We start from the raw sequence: 6,016 nt of genomic DNA, 5'->3' as shown, positions 1-6,016 counted from the left end.
CCCAGGTGCTCAGAGCAAGTACAATTGTTTTGTCCTGAATGCCACCTGTAAAACACACACAAAGCAACTTTCTGAACCAGGTTTTTGCTGTCATGATCACTCTTAGTCATCAAACAAATTACAACAGCTCTGCCCACGCAAGTGAAGGACCCTCAGGAGTCCCCAGTTCTGAAGTTCAAGGGCCAGGAGATGTTTCTGCAGGTGTGGAGACAGAGGAGCAACATTTGGAAAACATATCCATGAGGCTGAGATTAAATTAATGCTAATGGGACTCTGACGAGCCTCCTGAGAGGGTGAAATGTTTGGTCCATGTGGACAGAAGCTGAGCAGCACAGCCTGGAGAGGGATTGTCATCATGCTACCACGTTTTGGACTGGCACCGTCCAGGCACTGGGTGGTGGAGATTAGTTACTGGGATGGTTTTCCCCTGGTAGAATGATCACAGAATCCTAGAATGGTTTGGGTTGGAAGGGAACTTAAAGACCATCTCATTCTACCCCCTGTCATAGGCAGGAACACCTTGCTGCAACCTGGTTGCTCCAACCTGGCCTTGGACACTCCCAAGGATCCAGGAGCAGCCATAGCTTCTCTGGGCAACCTGTGCCAGGGCCTCCCCCCCCTCCCAGCCAAGAATTCCTTCCCAATATCTAACCTATACCTGCTCTCTGTCATCTTAAAGCCGTTTCCAATGTCCTGTCACTCCAGGCCCTTGTCAAAATTCCCTCTCTAGCTCTCTTGTAGCTCCATAACATGATGTTGGAGACCATCATTTCAACTTTGTTGCTCAGCAGTATGAGACAGACACGTCCTCTGTGGTCAGGGTCTGATGAGAGCAGCAAAAAAACAAGCCCCAAAATACCCCAACCACCACCACCATGGAAAAACAAACCCTTAGGATACTTTCCTTTCCCTAAGCCCTGAGCTGGCTGGATACACAGATCATGACTGTGTCCATATGGGGCAGAGTGTGCCGGAGACAAGTTTCTTTATGCCCTTCCCTCATGTGCTTGTGCCTACCTTGGCAAAATCAGGGTTGAGATGTAGGTTGTCATGGCTAAGTAAGTGTAAAAGTAAGTTTACAGGCTCCCTCTGTAAAAAAACTGAGGAACAAGCACTGTATGAACAGAATTTGCCCATTTGTTTCTTTTTTTTTAAAAGCCAACCCCATCTACCCTTTGGATCACTCACGGTGCAGCTTCAATCTGGTTTTCATCGAGTATTTTCAATGTCTGCTCTCGGTGCACATTTGAAAACAATTTGCTCTTTTTTCTCACTGTATCATTTAACTCCAACGTCGATGGAGGAGCTCCCAGTCCTCTGGCAGAAACAAAGCCTGGGGTCAAGGGTAGGTCTGCCTTAATGGGGAGCACAGACTGTAATCCCCGGTGACAAATGCATCTGAAAAGCAATTCCAGTGCGTTTGCAAGGACTGTGAGGGGGGTTTGCCTTGAGGAGGACAGGAGATGCACATGCAGTGACAGGCACTGGCACAGCCTGACTAGAAAACAGGGTTAAACTGGGGGTTAGCACAGAGGGATGTGGATCAGGGAACACAAAAATGCTGCATTTCACAGAACAGGATGAGTTAGAAGGACCCACAAGGATCTTGGAGTCCAATCCTTACCCCTGCACAGGTCCATCCCCAGAGGATCATCCAAACCCTCCTGGAGCTCTGGCAGCCTTGGGGCTGTGCCCACTGCCCTGGGGAGCCTGGGCAGTGCCAACCACCCTCTGGAGGAAGAACCTTTTCCTGAGATCCAACCTGACCCTGCCCTGGCACAGCTCCAGCCATTCCCTGGGTGCTGTCCCTGGTCCCCCCAGAGCAGAGCTCAGTCCCTGTCCCTCCTCTGCCCTTCCCAAAGAAGTTGGAACTGCAGTGAGGTCTCCTCTCAGTCTCCTCTGCTCCAGCTGAACACACCAAGTGCCCTCAGCTGCTCCTCTTGCAGCTTCCCCTCATTTGCAACAAGGCTCAGCTCATCACATATTGGTGACTCCAAAAATCCAGAGATTTCATTTCCATTTCATTCCCTGCAACCAAACTGGGATGAGGAATCACGACTCCGAAAGGCCTCACCCCCAACAGCAACATCCCATGGTTCTGATCCTCAGCCTCCCCCCGACAGCACAGGAGCTTCACAGGCAGGGAAAACTATCCCTGGGATCAGCACCATGTCCAACAAACCCTCCCTTGCTCTCAGTGTGTCACACCAAGGGATTATTGAGCCCTTGGATGGGCACTGACCGTGCCATGGCCACTTCCCTGACACAGTTCCCTCGCCTCCAGCTGGAGCTGCTGGGAGCTGCCATCAATTCCAGTGACTGATGCTGATGCACACAAGAGAATTGGAGGGGAAGAGCATCCCTGCAATAATTCAATCTGCATAAAACTCCTTTCCTGGAAGGGCACTGTCCTCACTCCTAGTTAATTGTGACGTCTTCAGCAATTTCTCCATTGATTTGAAAAAGGGCATCATATATTTGGGGTTCTCAATCAATTGTTCTCCTTTCAGCACATTTAACTGCTGCAGAGTTTGCTCCAGCTATTTTGTTGTTCACAGAGAAAGGGTCCTTGAAAAACACCTCAGCCTCCAATTTATTTCCAGTCATTAAAGCAAAATCTTTCCAATGGACAATATGATTTATAAACTGGGAGAGAGACTTTTCTGCGCTGCCTTATGAATTCTAAGCCTTCAATATTTGTTACAGCTCTTCATTCATTTGGTCTGAAAAGACAGAAAAAAGCTCACCATGGAATAAAGAGGAAAACGGTTCTCAGATTTCAAACAATAAGTACATCAAATTAAAAAATCATTTATTTTAACGTCTCTCATGCTGCTTTGTCCCAACAGCACCCAGTTGTTGAGCCAGGCTTTGCAGCCCCTGCACAGATATTCTGGGTCTGTGAGGCACAAACTGGAAGTGAGGCAACTCTGACAGAGCCAGGAGGAACCCACAGACTCTGAAGTGGGACTTGGACAGCAAACTTCATGTTTTAATTCACGGAATCACAGAATGGGTTGGGTTGGAAGGGAACTTAAAAATCGTTTAGTTCCAACCCCCTGCCATGAACAGGGACACCTTCCACTAGCCCAGGTTGCTCCAAGCCCTGTCCAGCCTGGCCTTGGACACTCCCAGGGATCCAGGGGCAGCCACAGCTTCTCTGGGTAACCTGTGCCAGGGCCTCCCCACCCTCCCAGCCAACAATTCCTTCCCAATATCCCATCTAACCCTGCCCTGTGGCAGTTGCAAGCCATTCCCTGTGTCCTGTCCCTCCAGGCCCTTGTAAATAATCTCTCTCCCTCTTTCTAGTAGCCCTTTCAGGCACTGGAAGGCCACAATTAGCTCACCCTGAAACCTTCTCCTCTCCAGGCTGAACAATCCCAGCTCTCCCAGCCTTTCCTCCCAGCAGAGCTGCTCCATCCCTCTGATCCTCTTGGTGCCACCTCTGGACTCACTCCAACAGCTCCATGTCCTTCCTGTGCTGGGTACAGTCTCTTCATGCCCCCTCTCAGATGAATTCAGCTGCTCTGAAGGACAGAAAATCTTTATCCACTTGGATAAACAAAATAAAGGAGCGAGTCCCACCCACATCCAAAGAGCTCCATCCCTCTGACAGCACAGCACCCATCAGCCCACGGATTTTAATGATGGATCCCAACCACCTAATTACACTGACAGTTCAACCCTCAGCCAATCTGTCCTTCCCCAGGAATATCTGCTGCTGGGAGGGATGATCCCAAGGCATGCACACATGGGAACAGCCCCAAGCCACCCTGTTCCAGAGCCTCAGAGCACAGGGAGAAACTTCAAAGGAGCCAAGATAAAAAGATGTTACCACTTGTCACTGTGTCACCAGTGGTTTCCCTACTGGAGGGGGCAAAATAATATAGAAAAGAAGGAAAATGAAAGGATGGAAAGGAACATTCAGCAAAAATACTGTGTAATCTCATAAATACAAGCTCTTTATTCAATATCAACACCTTGGCTCTGGAGCCAAGGCGTTCAAACCTCTCCAAAAAGCTAAACTTCCTCCACCTTCTGTGGGAAAGGGAGCAGAGCTGCACAGCATCCTTGGGTGCTCAAATTCATCTCTTTATAGACCCAACATCCCAATATTGCTTATCCCCAATCCAGAGGGTTCTTTGCCTCTCTCCTATTTCTCCCCTTTCATTTTTACTGGATAATTCTTATTCATCCTTTTCCATCCCTCCACAGTCATGACTTTTTCTAGTGTTCTCTATCTCAGCTCTTTTAATCTAATCTTTCCTGGGACTGCTGGCTCAGAATGATGGCTCTCCTTTCAGACCTCATTTATCATGCTACCACATGGCAGTTTTACTTGATTACTGGTAAGGATTCAAATTTTCTCTTTATTGTTATAAAAATCTATTATGAACCTCCTGCATTGTGCAAAGAAAAATAATTATGAAAAGTACCCACTCTCTTTAATACTAATAATTTGTCATCCACTGAGAATTTTTTTCTAGGTATAATAGTAGTCTAACTCATTAGCTTTGCACTAAATACAGCAATTTTGCTGTCTCCAAGCCAAATATTTCTAATATTAATGATACAGCTTAGATAAAGTGATTTCAGAAGTTGTACATACAGCCCTTTCTATGTGCTTATGCAATGATAATTAATTACCTCGAAGATTTAACTCCAATCTTTCACTTCCAATTATACTTTAATATTTCTGATGATCACTCTGTAAGAGTTCTGCCTAAATTCCATAATCTAGTTTGACATTAAGCCACTCTTGACTGGCAGGGAGGAGAGAGGGGAGCACAGGTACCTCTCTGCAGACTGAAGCAGCAAGTTGGGAGGTGGAAATGGGTTAAGAGCCTTCCCAGGGGGTGCCTGGAGAAAAATATGGGTTCTGTTTGTCCAACAGCTGCACTTCAGGGGCTGACACAGAAGGAAAAAGTGATACAGCTGCACAGAAGCCCAGAAAAGTTGTTTCCTGCTGACTGCAAGGGCTGAGTGGGATGAGAAGCATTCCCAGGCAGGGAATTGCCCTCTGGAGCGTCCCCACCCTGCACATCTCATCCTCTGAGCTGCATCAGCTCTTCTCCAATCTCTTACCTTCCTTTGCCAGGCAATTTTGGAGGTCTCTTTTTCTCCTGCATGTGTGAACTGGCCTTGTTTTAGCTCTTCCTCCCTCGCCAGCTCCCTGGAGTGTAGAGCTGGGAAAGCACCAGGAAAGCATCAGGAAAGCACCACGAAAGCTCTGTCTGCTCTGTCCCTCCTCAGAGAGGCTGGGGACAAACTCGACAGCAGCAACACACCTTCTCTATCCTAATAAACTGCAGGGGTTTAGGATATTGCCTTCACAGTGTAACACATTAAACCCCATCCCTGGAAGGGATTGGTTGGACAAGGCTTGGACAGGTTGGACAAGGCTTGGAGCAACCTGGGCTAGTGGGAGGTGTCCCTGCCCATGGCAGGGGGTGGGACTGGAGGAGCTTTAATGTCCCTTCCAACCCAAACCATTCTGGGATTAGCAAGAAAACAAAAAAAGACTTGGTGCTCATGGTCTGATTGAAACACAGCTGGAACAGGACATTCCCCTTTCTCCTCACTAAAAACTGGTCAGGAACCTCTGCAGCTCTTCCTCCTTTACCAAAGTGGTGTGAGCCCCCCTAGCAAAGAGGAGAGCAGGGTCTGGAGCTGCTTGTTGACATGAAGATGATGTTTAGGACACAAGCAGAAGTCACTGGACATGGTCATCCTCACCTCAGGCAGGAAAAACTGCTTTTACTTCTTTGTAAAATCTTCATGGTCACAAGCATCACAGATAACAAAAAGTCTCCCAAATCCTTGACAACCCTTTCTGTTCACAAAAAATCAATAAATAAAATTTTAAAAAATTGTGTTAATATATAATTCTTAAATTTCCTGAAATGGTCTCAGAGCTTAGAAACACACCCCCACAAAATTAAAACCTTCCGGAGCAAATCAGCACAGACTAAAACTCCAAGCAGTGTCTGCCTCCAGGAGCTCTCCCACACGTATT

Source organism: Pseudopipra pipra, chromosome 10 (genome assembly GCF_036250125.1).
Source record: "Pseudopipra pipra isolate bDixPip1 chromosome 10, bDixPip1.hap1, whole genome shotgun sequence".
NCBI lineage: Eukaryota > Metazoa > Chordata > Aves > Passeriformes > Pipridae > Pseudopipra > Pseudopipra pipra.
This window is presented reverse-complemented; position numbering follows the sequence as displayed.